Source organism: Stegostoma tigrinum, unplaced genomic scaffold (assembly GCF_030684315.1).
Source record: "Stegostoma tigrinum isolate sSteTig4 unplaced genomic scaffold, sSteTig4.hap1 scaffold_55, whole genome shotgun sequence".
Taxonomy (NCBI): Eukaryota; Metazoa; Chordata; class Chondrichthyes; order Orectolobiformes; family Stegostomatidae; genus Stegostoma; species Stegostoma tigrinum.
This window is the reverse complement of record NW_026728483.1, coordinates 2,788,049-2,807,157: the sequence shown is the minus strand read 5'-3', so window position 1 is coordinate 2,807,157 and position 19,109 is coordinate 2,788,049. Positions and strand designations below refer to the sequence as shown.

At 48.2% G+C, this 19,109-nt stretch overlaps 1 protein-coding gene across 5 annotated transcripts in view; it reads left to right on the top strand.

Annotated features, from left to right (window-relative positions):
- LOC132208857 (proteoglycan 4-like) overlaps positions 1–19,109 on the top strand; it is a 157,264-nt gene that overhangs the window by 120,348 nt on the left and 17,807 nt on the right. For 3 of the 5 annotated variants that reach the window (XM_059644169.1, XM_059644168.1, XM_059644167.1), the window contains one exon: positions 17,708–17,844. The gene's annotated coding sequence lies outside the window, so the exon portion shown is untranslated. The remainder of the gene's footprint in view (positions 1–17,707; positions 17,845–19,109) is intronic. The other 2 variants (XM_059644170.1, XM_059644166.1) reach the window with 1 other exon arrangement.

Here is a 19,109-nt window from a genome sequence, read left to right as displayed (position 1 = left end):
GTCAGATGAGAAACGGGATGCAGTGACTGTGTGAAATGGGATGCAGTGACTGCGTGAAATAGGATGCAGTGACTGCGTGAAATGTGATGCCGTGACTGCGTGAAATGTGATGCCGTGACTGCGTGAAGTGTGATGCAGTGACTGCGTGAAATGTGATGCAGTGTCTGCGTGAAATGTGATGCAGTGTCTGCGTGAAATGTGATGCAGTGTCTGCGTGAAATGTGATGCAGTGTCTGCGTGAAATGGGATGCAGTGTCTGCGTGAAATGGGATGCAGTGTCTGCGTGAAATGGGATGCAGTGACTGTGGGAAATGGGATGCAGTGACTGTGGGAAACGAGATGAAGTGACTGTGTGAAATGTGATGCAGTGACTGTGGGAAATGGGATGCAGTGACTGAGTGAAGTGAGATGCCGTGACTGCGTGAAATGTGATGCCGTGACTGCGTGAAGTGTGATGCAGTGACTGCGTGAAATGTGATGCTGTGACTGCGTGAAATGCGATGCAGTGACTGCGTGAAATGTGATGCAGTGTCTGCGTGAAATGGGATGCAGTGTCTGCGTGAAATGGGATGCAGTGTCTGCGTGAAATGGGATGCAGTGTCTGCGTGAAATGGGATGCAGTGTCTGCGTGAAATGGGATGCAGTGACTGTGGGAAATGGGATGCAGTGACTGTGGGAAACGAGATGAAGTGACTGTGTGAAATGTGATGCAGTGACTGTGGGAAATGGGATGCAGTGACTGAGTGAAGTGAGATGCAGTGACTGAGTGATATGGGATGCAGTGACTGAGTGAAATGGGATGCCGTGACTGAGGGAAATGGGATGCAGTGACAGATGGAAATTGAATGCAGTGAGAGAGTGAAATTGGATGCAATGACTGTTTGGGAATGGAATGTAGTGACTGAGAGAAATGGGATGCAGTGACTGAGGGAAATGGGATGCAGTGACTGAGTGAAATGGGACGCAGTGACTGAGGGAAATGGGATGCAGTGACTGAGTGAAGTGAGATGCAGTGACTGATGGAAAGGAGATGCAGTGACTGATGGAAAGGAGATGCAGTGACTGCGTGAAATGTGATGCAGTGACTGCGGGAAATGTGATGCAGTGACTGCGTGAAATGTGATGCAGTGACTGCGTGAAATGTGATGCAGTGACTGCGTGAAATGTGATGCAGTGACTGCGTGAAATGTGATGCAGTGACTGCGTGAAATGGGATGCAGTGTCTGCGTGAAATGGGATGCAGTGACTTAGGGAAATGGGACACCGTGACTGAGTGAAATGGGATGCAGTAACAGAGTGGAATGCATTGCAGTGACTGATGGAAATTGAATGCAGTGACTGATGGAAATTGAATGCAGTGACTGCGTGAAATGGGATGCAGTGACTGCGTGAAATGGGATGCAGTGACTGCGTGAAATGGGATGCAGTGACTGCGTGAAATGGGATGCAGTGACTGCGGGAAATGTGATGCTGTGACTGTGTGAAATGTGATGCTGTGACTGTGTGAAATGTGATGCTGTGACTGTGTGAAATGTGATGCTGTGACTGTGTGAAATGTGATGCTGTGACTGTGTGAAATGGGATGCAGTGACTGTGTGAAATGTGATGCTGTGACTGATGGAGATTGAATGCAGTGTCTTATGCAAATGGGATGCACTGACTGAGGGAAATGGGATGCAGTGACTGAGGGAAATGGGATGCAGTGACTGAGGGAAATGGGATGCAGTGACTGAGGGAAATGGGATGCAGTGACTGAGGGAAATGGGATGCAGTGACTGAGGGAAATGGGATGCAGTTACTGAGGGAAATAGGATGCAGTGACTTTTGGAAACGGGATGCAGTGAGTGCTGGAAATGGGAGGCAGTGATTGAATGAAATGGGTGCAAGTGACCGTGGAGATGGGATGCAGTGACTTGGGGAAAGGAGATGCAGTGACTGTGGAAACGGGATGCTGTGACTGAGGGTAACGGGTTGAGGCGGCTAAGTGAAATGGGAAGCCGTGTCTCTGTGAAATGTGATGCGGAGACTGTGGGGAAATGGATGCAGTGACTGAGTGAAATGTGATGCGTTGACTGATGGAAAGGAGATGCCGTCACTTTGGGAAGTGGCATGCAGTGACTGAGTGAAATGGGAAGCTGTGAATGAGTGAAATGGGATGCCGTGACTGATGGAAATGGGATGCAGTGACTGAATGAAATGAGATGCAGTGACTGAGGGAAATGAGATGCACTGATGTCGGGAAATTGGATGCACTGGGTGAGTGAAATGTGATGCAGTGACTGAGGGAAATGGGATGCAGTCACTGAAGGAAATGGGATGCAGTGACTGAGAGAAATGGGATGCAGTGACTGAGGGAAATGGGATGCAGTGACTGAGTGAAATGGGAAGCTGTGAATCAGTGAAATGGGAAGTTGTGAATGAGTGAAATGGGAAGCTGTGAATGAGTGAAATGGGAAGCTGTGAATGAGTGAAATGGGCTGCAGTGACTGAGTGACATGGGGTGCAGTGACTCTGTGAAATGGGATACAGTGACTGTGGGAAATGGGTTGCAGTGACTGAATGAAATGGGAAGCTGTGAATGAGTGAAATGGGAAGCTGTGAATGAGTGAAAGGGGATTTTGTGACTGAGTTAAAGGAGATGCTGTGACTGAGGGAAATGGGATGCACTGTCTCACTTCAATGAGATTCACTGTCTCAGTTAAATGGGATGCAGTGACTGAGTGAAATGCGATGCAGTGACTGTGGGAAATGGGTTGCAGTGACTGCAGGAAAGGATTGCAGTGACACTGGGAAAAGGGAGGCAGTGACTGAGGGAAATGGGATGCAGTGACTGAGTGAAAGGGGCTGCTGTGACTGAGTGAAATGGGATGCAATGACTGAGGGAAATGTGATGCAGTGACTGAGTGAAATGGGAGGTAGTGACTGACTGAATTTGGGAGGGAGTGCCTGAGTGAAATGGGATGCAGTGACTGAGGGTAATGGGACGCAGTGTCTGAGTGAAATAGGATGCACTGTCTCAGTTGAATAGGATTCACTGTCTCCGTTAAATAGCATGTAGTGACTGAGTCAAATGGAATGCTGTGACTGAGTGAAATGGGATGCAGCGGCTGAGTGAAATGGGAAGCAGTGGCTGATTGAAATGGGATGCAGTGGCTGAGGGAAATGGGATGCAGTGGCTGAGGGAAATGGGATGCAGTGGCTGAGGGAAATGGGATGCAGTGACTGAGGGAAATGGGATGCAGTGACTGAGGGAAATGGGATGCAGTGACTGAGGGAAATGGGATGCAGTGACTGAGGGAAATGGGATGCAGTGGCTGAGTGAAATGGGATGCAGTGACTGAGGGAAATGGGATGCAGTGACTGAGTGAAATGGGATGCAGTGGCTGAGGGAAATGGGATGCAGTGGCTAAGTGAAATGGAATGCAGTGACTGAGGGAAATGAGATGCATTGACTGAGGGAAATGAGATGCATTGACTGAGGGAAATGAGATGCATTGACTGAGGGAAATGAGATGCATTGACTGAGGGAAACGAGATGCATTGACTGAGGGAAATGACATGCAGTGACTGAGGGAAAGGAGATGAAGTGACTGTGGGAAATGGAATGCTGTGACTGAGGGTAATGGGATGCACCGTCTCAGTTCAATGAGATTCACTGTCTCAGTTAAATGGGATTCAGTGACTGAGGGAAATGGGATGCGGTGACTGAGGGAAAGGAGACGCAGTGACTGTGGGAAATGGGTTGCAGTGACTGAGGAAAATGGGAGGCAGTGATTGAGTGAAATGGGATGCAGTGACTGACTGATGTGGGATGCAGTGGCTGAGTGAAATGTGATGCAGTGGCTGAGTGAAATGGGATGCAGTACCTGACGGAACTTGAATGAAGCGTCAGATGAGAAACGGGATGCAGTGACTGTGTGAAATGGGATGCCGTGACTGCGTGAAATGTGATGCCGTGACTGCGTGAAATGTGATGCCGTGACTGCGTGAAATGTGATGCCGTGACTGCGTGAAATGGGATGCAGTGACTGAGTGAAATGGGATGCAGTGACTGAGTGAAATGAGCTGCAATGACTGTGTGAAGTGGGATGCAGTGAATGAGTGAAGTGAGGTGCAGTGACTGATGGAGATTGAATGCTGTGTCTGATGCAAATGGGATGCAGTGACTGAGGGAAATGGGATGCAGTGACTGAGGGAAATGGGATGCACTGACTGAGGGAAATGGGATGCAGTGACTGAGGGAAATGGGATGCAGTGAGTGATGGAAATGGGAGGCAGTGATTGAATGAAATGGGTGCAAGTGACCGTGGAGATGGGATACAGTGACTTGGGGAAAGGAGATGCAGTGACTGAGGGTAACGGGTTGCAGTGGCGAATTGAAATGGGACGCCGTGTCTCTGTGAAATGTGATGCGGAGACTGTGGGGAAATGGATGCAGTGACTGAATGAAATGGGATGCAGTGACTGAGAGAAATGTGATGCGTTGACTGATGGAAAGGAGATGCCGACACTGTTGGAAATGGCATGCTGTGACTGAGTGAAATGGGAAGCTGTGAATGAGTGAAATGGGATGCAGTGACTGAGGGAAATGGGATGCAGTTACTGAGGGAAGTAGGATGCAGTGACTTTTGGAAATGGGATGAAGTGAGTGATGGAAATGAGAGGCAGTGATTGAATGAAACGGGTACGAGTGACCATGGAGATGGAATGCAGTGACCTGGGGAAAGGAGATGCAGTGACTGTGGAAACGGGATGCTGTGACTGAGGGTAACGGGTTGCAGTGGCGAAGTGAAATGGGACGCCGTGTCTCTGTGAAATCTGATGCGGAGACTGTGGGGAAATGGATTCTGTGACTGAATGAAATGTGATGCGTTGACTGAGTGAAATGTGATGCGTTGACTGAGTGAAATGGGATGCAGTGGCTGATTGAAATGGGATGCAGTGGCTGAGTGAAATGGGATGCAGTGACTGAGTGAAATGGGAGGCAGTGATTGAGTGAAATGGGATGCAGTCACTGAGTGAAATGGGATGCAGTGACTGAGTGAAATGTGATGCAGTGACTGAGTGAAATGGGATGCAGTGACTGAGGGAAATGTGATGCGTTGACTGATGGAAAGGAGATGCCGTCACTGTGGGAAATGGCATGCAGTGACTGAGTGAAATGGGAAGCTGTGAATGAGTGAAATGGGAAGCTGTGAATGAGTGAAAGGGGATTTTGTGACTGAGTTAAAGGAGATGCTGTGACTGAGGGAAATGGGATGCACTGTCTCAGTTCAATGAGATTCACTGTCTCAGTTAAATGGGATGCAGCGACTGAGTGAAATGGGATGCAGTGACTGAGTGAAATGTGATGCGTTGACTGATGGAAAGGAGATGCAGTCACTGTTTGAAATGGCATGCAGTGACTGATGGAAATGGGATGCAGTGACTGATGGAAATGAGATACAGTGACTGAGGGAAATGAGATGCACTGTTGTAGGGAAATTGGATGCACTGGGTGAGTGAAATGTGATGCAGTCACTGAGTGAAATGGGATGCACTGGTGAGAGAAATGGGATGCAGTGACTGAGGGAAATGGGATGCAGTGACTGAGGGAAATGGGATGCAGTCACTGAAGGAAATGGGATGCAGTGACTGAGGGAAATGGGATGCAGTGACTGAGTGACATGGGGTGCAGTGACTCTGTGAAATGGGATGCAGTGACTGAGGGAAATGGGTTGCAGTGACTGAGTGAAATGGGAAGCTGTGAATGAGTGAAATGGGAAGCTGTGAATGAGTGAAAGGGGATTTTGTGACTGAGTTAAAGGAGATGCTGTGACTGAGGGAAATGGGATGCACTGTCTCAGTTGAATAGGATTCACTGTCTCCGTTAAATAGCATGTAGTGACTGAGTCAAATGGAATGCTGTGACTGAGTGAAATGGGAAGCAGTGGCTGTGTGAAATGGGAAGCAGTGGCTGAGTGAAATGGGAAGCAGTGGCTGAGTGAAATGGGAAGCAGTGACTGAGGGAAATGGGATGCGCTGACTGAGTGAAATGGGATGCTGTGACTGAGGGAACGGAGACGCAGTGACTGTGGGAAATGGGTTGCAGTGACTGAGGAAAATGGGAGGCAGTGATTGAGTGAAATGGGATGCAGTGACTGAGTGAAATGTGATGCAGTGACTGAGTGAAATGGGATGCAGTGACTGAGTGAAATGGGATTCAGGGACCGACGGTCATGGGATGCAGTGACTGATGGAAATGGGATGCAGTGACTGAGTGAAATGGGATGCAGTGGCTGAGTGAAATGGGATGCAGTGACTGAGGGAAATGGGATGCAGTGGCTGAGGGAAATGAGATGCATTGACTGAGTGAAATGAGATGCATTGACTGAGGGAAATGAGATGCAGTGACTGAGGGAAATGACATGCAGTGACTGAGGGAAAGGAGATGAAGTGACTGTGGGAAATGGAAGGCTGTGACTGAGGGTAATGGGATGCACCGTCTCAGTTCAATGAGATTCACTGTCTCAGTTAAATGGGATGCGCTGACTGAGTGAAATTGGATGCGCTGACTGAGTGAAATGGGATGCGGTGACTGAGGGAAAGGAGACGCAGTGACGGTGGGAAATGGGTTGCAGTGACTGAGGAAAATGGGATGCAGTGACTGAGGAAAATGGGATGCAGTGACTGAGTGAAATGGGATGCAGTGACTGAGTGATGTGGGATGCAGTGGCTGAGTGAAATGGGATGCAGTACCTGACGGAACTTGAATGAAGCGTCAGATGAGAAACGGGATGCAGTGACTGTGTGAAATGGGATGCAGTGACTGCGTGAAATAGGATGCAGTGACTGCGTGAAATGTGATGCCGTGACTGCGTGAAATGTGATGCCGTGACTGCGTGAAGTGTGATGCAGTGACTGCGTGAAATGTGATGCAGTGTCTGCGTGAAATGTGATGCAGTGTCTGCGTGAAATGGGATGCAGTGTCTGCGTGAAATGGGATGCAGTGACTGTGGGAAATGGGATGCAGTGACTGTGGGAAACGAGATGAAGTGACTGTGTGAAATGTGATGCAGTGACTGTGGGAAATGGGATGCAGTGACTGAGTGAAGTGAGATGCCGTGACTGCGTGAAATGTGATGCCGTGACTGCGTGAAGTGTGATGCAGTGACTGCGTGAAATGTGATGCTGTGACTGCGTGAAATGCGATGCAGTGACTGCGTGAAATGTGATGCAGTGTCTGCGTGAAATGGGATGCAGTGACAGAGTGAAATGTGATGCCGTGACTGCGTGAAATGTGATGCCGTGACTGCGTGAAGTGTGATGCAGTGACTGCGTGAAATGTGATGCAGTGTCTGCGTGAAATGTGATGCAGTGTCTGCGTGAAATGGGATGCAGTGTCTGCGTGAAATGGGATGCAGTGACTGTGGGAAATGGGATGCAGTGACTGTGGGAAACGAGATGAAGTGACTGTGTGAAATGTGATGCAGTGACTGTGGGAAATGGGATGCAGTGACTGAGTGAAGTGAGATGCAGTGACTGAGTGATATGGGATGCAGTGACTGAGTGAAATGGGATGCCGTGACTGAGGGAAATGGGATGCAGTGACAGATGGAAATTGAATGCAGTGAGAGAGTGAAATTGGATGCAATGACTGTTTGGGAATGGAATGTAGTGACTGAGAGAAATGGGATGCAGTGACTGAGGGAAATGGGATGCAGTGACTGAGTGAAATGGGACGCAGTGACTGAGGGAAATGGGATGCAGTGACTGAGTGAAGTGAGATGCAGTGACTGATGGAAAGGAGATGCAGTGACTGATGGAAATGTGATGCAGTGACTGAGTGAAATGGGATGCAGTGGCTGAGTGAAATGGGATGCAGTGACTGAGGGAAATGGGATGCAGTGGCTGAGGGAAATGAGATGCATTGACTGAGTGAAATGAGATGCATTGACTGAGGGAAATGAGATGCAGTGACTGAGGGAAATGACATGCAGTGACTGAGGGAAAGGAGATGAAGTGAATGTGGGAAATGGAAGGCTGTGACTGAGGGTAATGGGATGCACCGTCTCAGTTCAATGAGATTCACTGTCTCAGTTAAATGGGATGCGCTGACTGAGTGAAATTGGATGCGCTGACTGAGTGAAATGGGATGCGGTGACTGAGGGAAAGGAGACGCAGTGACGGTGGGAAATGGGTTGCAGTGACTGAGGAAAATGGGATGCAGTGACTGAGGAAAATGGGATGCAGTGACTGAGTGAAATGGGATGCAGTGACTGAGTGATGTGGGATGCAGTGGCTGAGTGAAATGGGATGCAGTACCTGACGGAACTTGAATGAAGCGTCAGATGAGAAACGGGATGCAGTGACTGTGTGAAATGGGATGCAGTGACTGCGTGAAATAGGATGCAGTGACTGCGTGAAATGTGATGCCGTGACTGCGTGAAATGTGATGCCGTGACTGCGTGAAGTGTGATGCAGTGACTGCGTGAAATGTGATGCAGTGTCTGCGTGAAATGTGATGCAGTGTCTGCGTGAAATGGGATGCAGTGTCTGCGTGAAATGGGATGCAGTGACTGTGGGAAATGGGATGCAGTGACTGTGGGAAACGAGATGAAGTGACTGTGTGAAATGTGATGCAGTGACTGTGGGAAATGGGATGCAGTGACTGAGTGAAGTGAGATGCCGTGACTGCGTGAAATGTGATGCCGTGACTGCGTGAAGTGTGATGCAGTGACTGCGTGAAATGTGATGCTGTGACTGCGTGAAATGCGATGCAGTGACTGCGTGAAATGTGATGCAGTGTCTGCGTGAAATGGGATGCAGTGACAGAGTGAAATGTGATGCCGTGACTGCGTGAAATGTGATGCCGTGACTGCGTGAAGTGTGATGCAGTGACTGCGTGAAATGTGATGCAGTGTCTGCGTGAAATGTGATGCAGTGTCTGCGTGAAATGGGATGCAGTGTCTGCGTGAAATGGGATGCAGTGACTGTGGGAAATGGGATGCAGTGACTGTGGGAAACGAGATGAAGTGACTGTGTGAAATGTGATGCAGTGACTGTGGGAAATGGGATGCAGTGACTGAGTGAAGTGAGATGCAGTGACTGAGTGATATGGGATGCAGTGACTGAGTGAAATGGGATGCCGTGACTGAGGGAAATGGGATGCAGTGACAGATGGAAATTGAATGCAGTGAGAGAGTGAAATTGGATGCAATGACTGTTTGGGAATGGAATGTAGTGACTGAGAGAAATGGGATGCAGTGACTGAGGGAAATGGGATGCAGTGACTGAGTGAAATGGGACGCAGTGACTGAGGGAAATGGGATGCAGTGACTGAGTGAAGTGAGATGCAGTGACTGATGGAAAGGAGATGCAGTGACTGATGGAAATGTGATGCAGTGACTGCGTGAAATGTGATGCAGTGACTGCGGGAAATGTGATGCAGTGACTGCGTGAAATGTGATGCAGTGACTGCGTGAAATGTGATGCAGTGACTGCGTGAAATGTGATGCAGTGACTGCGTGAAATGGGATGCAGTGTCTGCGCGAAATGGGATGCAGTGACTTAGGGAAATGGGACACCGTGACTGAGTGAAATGGGATGCAGTAACAGAGTGGAATGCATTGCAGTGACTGATGGAAATTGAATGCAGTGACTGATGGAAATTGAATGCAGTGACTGCGTGAAATGGGATGCAGTGACTGCGTGAAATGGGATGCAGTGACTGCGTGAAATGTGATGCTGTGACTGTGTGAAATGTGATGCTGTGACTGTGTGAAATGTGATGCTGTGACTGTGTGAAATGTGATGCTGTGACTGTGTGAAATGTGATGCTGTGACTGTGTGAAATGGGATGCAGTGACTGTGGGAAATGGGATGCAGTGACTGTGGGAAATGGGATGCAGTGACTGTGTGAAATGTGATGCTGTGACTGATGGAGATTGAATGCAGTGTCTTATGCAAATGGGATGCACTGACTGAGGGAAATGGGATGCAGTGACTGAGGGAAATGGGATGCAGTGACTGAGGGAAATGGGATGCAGTGACTGAGGGAAATGGGATGCAGTTACTGAGGGAAATGGGATGCAGTGACTTTTGGAAACGGGATGCAGTGAGTGCTGGAAATGGGAGGCAGTGATTGAATGAAATGGGTGCAAGTGACCGTGGAGATGGGATGCAGTGACTTGGGGAAAGGAGATGCAGTGACTGTGGAAACGGGATGCTGTGACTGAGGGTAACGGGTTGAGGCGGCTAAGTGAAATGGGAAGCCGTGTCTCTGTGAAATGTGATGCGGAGACTGTGGGGAAATGGATGCAGTGACTGAGTGAAATGTGATGCGTTGACTGATGGAAAGGAGATGCCGTCACTTTGGGAAGTGGCATGCAGTGACTGAGTGAAATGGGAAGCTGTGAATGAGTGAAATGGGATGCCGTGACTGATGGAAATGGGATGCAGTGACTGAATGAAATGAGATGCAGTGACTGAGGGAAATGAGATGCACTGATGTCGGGAAATTGGATGCACTGGGTGAGTGAAATGTGATGCAGTGACTGAGGGAAATGGGATGCAGTCACTGAAGGAAATGGGATGCAGTGACTGAGGGAAATGGGATGCAGTGACTGAGGGAAATGGGATGCAGTGACTGAGTGAAATGGGAAGCTGTGAATCAGTGAAATGGGAAGTTGTGAATGAGTGAAATGGGAAGCTGTGAATGAGTGAAATGGGAAGCTGTGAATGAGTGAAATGGGCTGCAGTGACTGAGTGACATGGGGTGCAGTGACTCTGTGAAATGGGATACAGTGACTGTGGGAAATGGGTTGCAGTGACTGAGTGAAATGGGTTGCAGTGACTGAGTGAAATGGGAAGCTGTGAATGAGTGAAATGGGAAGCTGTGAATGAGTGAAAGGGGATTTTGTGACTGAGTTAAAGGAGATGCTGTGACTGAGGGAAATGGGATGCACTGTCTCACTTCAATGAGATTCACTGTCTCAGTTAAATGGGATGCAGTGACTGAGTGAAATGCGATGCAGTGACTGTGGGAAATGGGTTGCAGTGACTGCAGGAAAGGATTGCAGTGACACTGGGAAAAGGGAGGCAGTGACTGAGGGAAATGGGATGCAGTGACTGAGTGAAAGGGGCTGCTGTGACTGAGTGAAATGGGATGCAATGACTGAGGGAAATGGGATGCAGTGATTGAGTGAAATGTGATGCAGTGACTGAGTGAAATGGGAGGTAGTGACTGACTGAATTTGGGAGGGAGTGCCTGAGTGAAATGGGATGCAGTGACTGAGGGTAATGGGACGCAGTGTCTGAGTGAAATAGGATGCACTGTCTCAGTTGAATAGGATTCACTGTCTCCGTTAAATAGCATGTAGTGACTGAGTCAAATGGAATGCTGTGACTGAGTGAAATGGGATGCAGCGGCTGAGTGAAATGGGAAGCAGTGGCTGATTGAAATGGGATGCAGTGGCTGAGGGAAATGGGATGCAGTGGCTGAGGGAAATGGGATGCAGTGGCTGAGGGAAATGGGATGCAGTGGCTGAGGGAAATGGGATGCAGTGACTGAGGGAAATGGGATGCAGTGACTGAGGGAAATGGGATGCAGTGGCTGAGTGAAATGGGATGCAGTGACTGAGGGAAATGGGATGCAGTGACTGAGGGAAATGGGATGCAGTGACTGAGTGAAATGGGATGCAGTGGCTGAGGGAAATGGGATGCAGTGGCTAAGTGAAATGGAATGCAGTGACTGAGGGAAATGAGATGCATTGACTGAGGGAAATGAGATGCATTGACTGAGGGAAATGAGATGCATTGACTGAGGGAAACGAGATGCATTGACTGAGGGAAATGACATGCAGTGACTGAGGGAAAGGAGATGAAGTGACTGTGGGAAATGGAATGCTGTGACTGAGGGTAATGGGATGCACCGTCTCAGTTCAATGAGATTCACTGTCTCAGTTAAATGGGATTCAGTGACTGAGGGAAATGGGATGCGCTGACTGAGTGAAATGGGATGCGGTGACTGAGGGAAAGGAGACGCAGTGACTGTGGGAAATGGGTTGCAGTGACTGAGGAAAATGGGAGGCAGTGATTGAGTGAAATGGGATGCAGTGACTGAGTGATGTGGGATGCAGTGGCTGAGTGAAATGTGATGCAGTGGCTGAGTGAAATGGGATGCAGTACCTGACGGAACTTGAATGAAGCGTCAGATGAGAAACGGGATGCAGTGACTGTGTGAAATGGGATGCAGTGACTGCGTGAAATAGGATGCCGTGACTGCGTGAAATAGGATGCCGTGACTGCGTGAAATGTGATGCCGTGACTGCGTGAAATGTGATGCCGTGACTGCGTGAAATGTGATGCCGTGACTGCGTGAAATGGGATGCAGTGACTGAGTGAAATGGGATGCAGTGACTGAGTGAAATGAGCTGCAATGACTGTGTGAAGTGGGATGCAGTGAATGAGTGAAGTGAGGTGCAGTGACTGATGGAGATTGAATGCTGTGTCTGATGCAAATGGGATGCAGTGACTGAGGGAAATGGGATGCAGTGACTGAGGGAAATGGGATGCACTGACTGAGGGAAATGGGATGCAGTGACTGAGGGAAATGGGATGCAGTGAGTGATGGAAATGGGAGGCAGTGATTGAATGAAATGGGTGCAAGTGACCGTGGAGATGGGATACAGTGACTTGGGGAAAGGAGATGCAGTGACTGAGGGTAACGGGTTGCAGTGGCGAATTGAAATGGGACGCCGTGTCTCTGTGAAATGTGATGCGGAGACTGTGGGGAAATGGATGCAGTGACTGAATGAAATGAGCTGCAATGACTGTGTGAAGTGGGATGCAGTGAATGAGTGAAGTGAGGTGCAGTGACTGATGGAGATTGAATGCTGTGTCTGATGCAAATGGGATGCAGTGACTGAGGGAAATGGGATGCAGTGACTGAGGGAAATGGGATGCAGTGACTGAGGGAAATGGGATGCACTGACTGAGGGAAATGGGATGCAGTGACTGAGGGAAATGGGATGCAGTGAGTGATGGAAATGGGAGGCAGTGATTGAATGAAATGGGTGCAAGTGACCGTGGAGATGGGATACAGTGACTTGGGGAAAGGAGATGCAGTGACTGAGGGTAACGGGTTGCAGTGGCGAATTGAAATGGGACGCCGTGTCTCTGTGAAATGTGATGCGGAGACTGTGGGGAAATGGATGCAGTGACTGAATGAAATGGGATGCAGTGACTGAGTGAAATGTGATGCGTTGACTGATGGAAAGGAGATGCCGACACTGTTGGAAATGGCATGCTGTGACTGAGTGAAATGGGAAGCTGTGAATGAGTGAAATGGGATGCAGTGACTGAGGGAAATGGGATGCAGTTACTGAGGGAAGTAGGATGCAGTGACTTTTGGAAATGGGATGAAGTGAGTGATGGAAATGAGAGGCAGTGATTGAATGAAACGGGTACGAGTGACCATGGAGATGGAATGCAGTGACCTGGGGAAAGGAGATGCAGTGACTGTGGAAACGGGATGCTGTGACTGAGGGTAACGGGTTGCAGTGGCGAAGTGAAATGGGACACCGTGTCTCTGTGAAATCTGATGCGGAGACTGTGGGGAAATGGATTCTGTGACTGAATGAAATGGGATGCAGTGACTGAGTGAAATGTGATGCGTTGACTGAGTGAAATGGGATGCAGTGGCTGATTGAAATGGGATGCAGTGGCTGAGTGAAATGGGATGCAGTGACTGAGTGAAATGGGAGGCAGTGATTGAGTGAAATGGGATGCAGTCACTGAGTGAAATGGGATGCAGTCACTGAGTGAAATGTGATGCAGTGACTGAGTGAAATGGGATGCAGTGACTGAGGGAAATGTGATGCGTTGACTGATGGAAAGGAGATGCCGTCACTGTGGGAAATGGCATGCAGTGACTGAGTGAAATGGGAAGCTGTGAATGAGTGAAATGGGATGCCGTGACTGATGGAAATGGGATGCAGTGACTGAATGAAATGAGATGCAGTGACTGAATGAAATGAGATGCAGTGACTGAGGGAAATGAGATGCAGTGACTGAGGGAAATGTGATGCGTTGACTGATGGAAAGGAGATGCCGTCACTGTGGGAAATGGCATGCAGTGACTGAGTGAAATGGGAAGCTGTGAATGAGTGAAATGGGATGCCGTGACTGATGGAAATGGGATGCAGTGACTGAATGAAATGAGATGCAGTGACTGAGGGAAATGAGATGCACTGATGTAGGGAAATTGGATGCACTGGGTGAGTGAAATGTGATGCAGTCACTGAGTGAAATGGGATGCACTGGCTGAGAGAAATGGGATGCAGTGACTGAGGGAAATGGGATGCAGTGACTGAGGGAAATGGGATGCAGTGACTGAGGGAAATGGGAAGCTGTGAATGAGTGAAATGGGCTGCAGTGACTGAGTGAAATGGGCTGCAGTGACTGAGTGACATGGGGTGCAGTGACTGAGGGAAATGGGTTGCAGTGACTGAGGGAAATTGGTTGCAGTGACTGAGTGAAATGGGAAGCTGTGAATGAGTGAAATGGGAAGCTGTGAATGAGTGAAAGGGGATTTTGTGACTGAGTTAAAGGAGATGCTGTGACTGAGGGAAATGGGATGCACTGTCTCAGTTCAATGAGATTCACTGTCTCAGTTAAATGGGATGCAGCGACTGAGTGAAATGGGATGCAGTGACTGAGTGAAATGTGATGCGTTGACTGATGGAAAGGAGATGCAGTCACTGTTTGAAATGGCATGCAGTGACTGATGGAAATGGGATGCAGTGACTGATGGAAATGAGATACAGTGACTGAGGGAAATGAGATGCACTGTTGTAGGGAAATTGGATGCACTGGGTGAGTGAAATGTGATGCAGTCACTGAGTGAAATGGGATGCACTGGTGAGAGAAATGGGATGCAGTGACTGAGGGAAATGGGATGCAGTGACTGAGTGAAATGGGATTCAGGGACCGACGGTCATGGGATGCAGTGACTGATGGAAATGGGATGCAGTGACTGAGTGAAATGGGATGCAGTGGCTGAGTGAAATGGGATGCAGTGGCTGAGTGAAATGGGATGCAGTGGCTGAGTGAAATGGGATGCAGTGGCTGAGTGAAATGGGATGCAGTGGCTGAGTGAAATGGAATGCAGTGGCTGAGTGAAATGAGATGCATTGACTGAGGGAAATGAGATGCATTGACTGAGGGAAAGGAGATGAAGTGACTGTGGGAAATGGAATGCTGTGACTGAGGGTAATGGGATGCACCGTCTCAGTTCAATGAGATTCACTGTCTCAGTTAAATGGGATTCAGTGACTGAGCGAAATGGGATGCGCTGACTGAGTGAAATGGGATGCGGTGACTGAGTGAAATGGGATGCGGTGACTGAGGGAAAGGAGACGCAGTGACTGTGGGAAATGGGTTGCAGTGACTGAGGAAAATGGGAGGCAGTGGCTGAGTGATGTGGGATGCAGTGGCTGAGTGATGTGGGATGCAGTGGCTGAGTGATGTGGGATGCAGTGGCTGAGTGAAATGGGATGCAGTGGCTGAGTGAAATAGGATGCAGTACCTGACGGAACTTGAATGAAGCGTCAGATGAGAAACGGGATGCAGTGACTGTGTGAAATGGGATGCAGTGACTGCGTGAAATAGGATGCCGTGACTGCGTGAAGTGTGATGCCGTGACTGCGTGAAGTGTGATGCAGTGACTGCGTGAAATGTGATGCAGTGACTGCGTGACATGTGATGCAGTGTCTGCGTGAAATGGGATGCAGTGTCTGCGTGAAATGGGATGCAGTGTCTGCGTGAAATGGGATGCAGTGTCTGCGTGAAATGGGATGCAGTGACTGTGGGAAATGGGATGCAGTGACTGTGGGAAATGGGATGCAGTGACTGAGTGAAGTGAGCTGCAATGATTGTGTGAAGTGGGATGCAGTGAATGAGTGAAGTGAGGTGCAGTGACTGATGGAGATTGAATGCAGTGTCTGATGCAAATGGGATGCACTGACTGAGTGAAATGGGATGCACTGACTGAGTGAAATGGGATGCACTGACTGAGTGAAATGGGATGCACTGACTGAGGGAAATGGGATGCAGTGACTGAGGGAAATGGGATGCAGTGACTTTTGGAAATGGGTGTATACAGTTGTATAGGGTGCTGGTGAGGCTTGGTGTGGAGTAGTTTGTACAGTTTTAGTCTCCTCACTTGAGAAAGGATGTACTGGCACTGGAGGGGGTGCGAAGGAGGTTCACGAGGTTGATTCCAGAATTAAAAATGTTGCTGCATGGGGAGAGATTGAGTAGACTCCGATTGCAGTCACTGGAATTTAGAAGAATGAGGGGTGATCTAATAGAAACTTTTAAAATTATGAAACAAATGGATCGGAAATTGTTTCCACTGATGGGCGAAATTCCAACTTGGGGGCACAGCCTCAAAATAAGTGTGAACAGATTTAAAACTGAGTTGAGGATGAGCTTCTTCATCCAAAGGGTTGTGAATCTGTGGAATTCTCTGCCCACTGAAACAGTTGAGGTTCCCTTGTTGAATGTTTTGAAAGCCAAAACAGATAGATCTTTGAACAGGAAAGGAATTGAGGGTTATGGTGAATGGGAGGGTAAGTGGAGCTGAGTCCGCAAAAAAGATCAGCGGAACGAGCTGGAAGAGACAGATGGCCTACTCCTGTTTTATTTCTTATGTCCGTATGTCCTTCGATTGCCATCCTTGTCATTCCTCCTTCCCTGGAATAGGCCAGTTCTGAACGCTGATCAGTAGGTCTTTAAATAACTCCCACGTATCAAATGTTGACTTGTTCAATAAAAGCTCCTCCCAATTAATACTGCTCAGCTCCTACCTAACACTGATGTAATTTTCCCTCCCCCAATTTCGTCCCTTCCCACAAGGTCCTGATTATCCATGGCTGTCTTAAAATGTAAGGAGATGCGATCGCCCATTTAAGAAGCTCCTGCTTCACTGTTTTTCCCAAGTGGGAGTCAGCTACAGGCTTTCTTGTTCCACGATGGGGGAGGAAATGGCCGAGAGGTATTATTGCTGGACTGTTAATTCAGAGACTGAGATAACATTCTGGGGACCTGTGTTCAAATCCCAGCACAGCAGATGGTGGAATTTGAATTCAATATAAAAGAAAATCATGAATTAAGAATATAATGATGACCATGAATTCATTGCCAAATGTCAGAAAAACTCACCTGGTTCACTGATGTGCTTTCGGGAAGGAAACTGCCACCCTTACATGATCTGGCCTACATGTGACTGCAGACCCACAGCAATATGATTGACTTTGAACTGTCCCCTGGGCAATTAGGGATGGACAATAAACACTGCGTAGCTCGGGATGTCCTCCTCCCATTAACAAATAAATAAAATTGGATTCTAGATCTTCCGATCCAAGATCGTTTCTTGCTCTCATACTAATTTCTTTGCTTACAGTCACTTTCCCTCCTGCCTGTCTTTTTGGAATGCCGTATAGCCCTGCGCACTTAGCTCCAGTGTTGATCTCCTTGTAACCATGTCTTTGTAATAGCTATAAAATCATGCCCGTCAACCTAGAAATGTGCTATTAATTTGTTGATTTTGTTCTGAATACAATGAGCACGCAAGCAAAGAGCCATGAATTTAGCTTTATCACTTGATTTCACCTCTTGACACTATTTACAGCTGTTTTCTGTTTGTACATGCTGTCTTTTCCAGTAGCACGCTGAGTATTGTTATCCCGATAGTTCTTTCGTATCAGTCCGTGTGTATTCCTGGGCGAATGTGCTCGTGTGGTCTCAGGAGTTGCGGAGATCACGGCTCTGGGACAGCCGTTTCATCGCTCTATGCTGCAGGTAAGAAGAAAAGAAAATCTCTTGCTCTGAGCTCTGCAAACCTGGGCAATGTCAAAAGGGAAACAAGGTCAAAAGAATTTCAACAAGAATCTCAAAATTAACTGCTGAATTCATATCAACATTACGGGCATCGCCCAACTTAGTGGCCACAACATCCCACTTTCTATTCTTCACAAACAATCCAAAGGCTGAAGTGTCCGTATCCCTCTTAACTTTTATGGTTTTTGAGCTAATTTCTTGTTTCTAACTTGTGCATATTTGTGGTGCCTTATGACTTCTTGCATTTAGCAATTGATAAAACTCACTCTCTCACGAGTTCAGGAGAAGCTAGTTTTATAGAATCCCCAGTGTGGAAACAGGCCACTCAGCTCAACAAGCCCACAGCAACCCTCCAAAGAGCATCCCACCTAGACCCATCCTCATTCCCCTACTCTATCCCTGTCAGCCTGCATTTCCCATGGCTAATGTACCTAACCTCGACATCCATGGGCACTGTGGGTAATTCAGCATTGCCAATCCACCTAACCTGCACATCTCTGGACTGTGGGAGGAAACCAGAGCACCCAGCAGAAACCCACACAGACAAGGGGAGAATGTGCAAACTCCACACAGACAGTCATCGGAGGCTGGAATGGAACTCAGGTCCCTGGTGCTGTGAGGTAGCAGTATTAACGACTGAGTCACCGTGTCACCCTGAGTTATCTTGACTCCTTCTGAAACATAGGAAGGTATCCACAAGACAAAGATCCTTTTTAGTCAGCTTAATTCAGACCAACTGAGGTAGATCTAGTTGGGTGTGTAAAGAAGGGGAGTCTTTCACGAGGGAACTTAACAATTTGGGAGACTCAGCCACCGAGGGAGCCTGACCCGAAGACTGGTCAAAACAATAATGATTCGATATGAATTAGTTAGAATGCAGCTGTTAACAGTAATCCTCCATCCCTATGTGGGAGCGAGATTTAACATTCAAAATCAAAACTGAAACTCTTGAACAAGGTAGTTCAAAACAGCCAGTTCTCTGATTGAGGTTGTGAACTTGCTCGCCGAGCTGGCTTCTTCTCATTCAGACGTTTCGTCACCATGATCGGTGACATCATGGGTACAGCCTCCAATGAAACGATGTTATTCTACTCTGTCTGGAATTGACACTGTCCGGTCTGTTACCATGAGTACTGTCATTTCCGGTTTTGATCTGTATGGGTTTGTGTGTGGGGGTCCAATTGTATCTGTTTGTTGGTTGCATTATGGGTGGAGAATCACGCCTC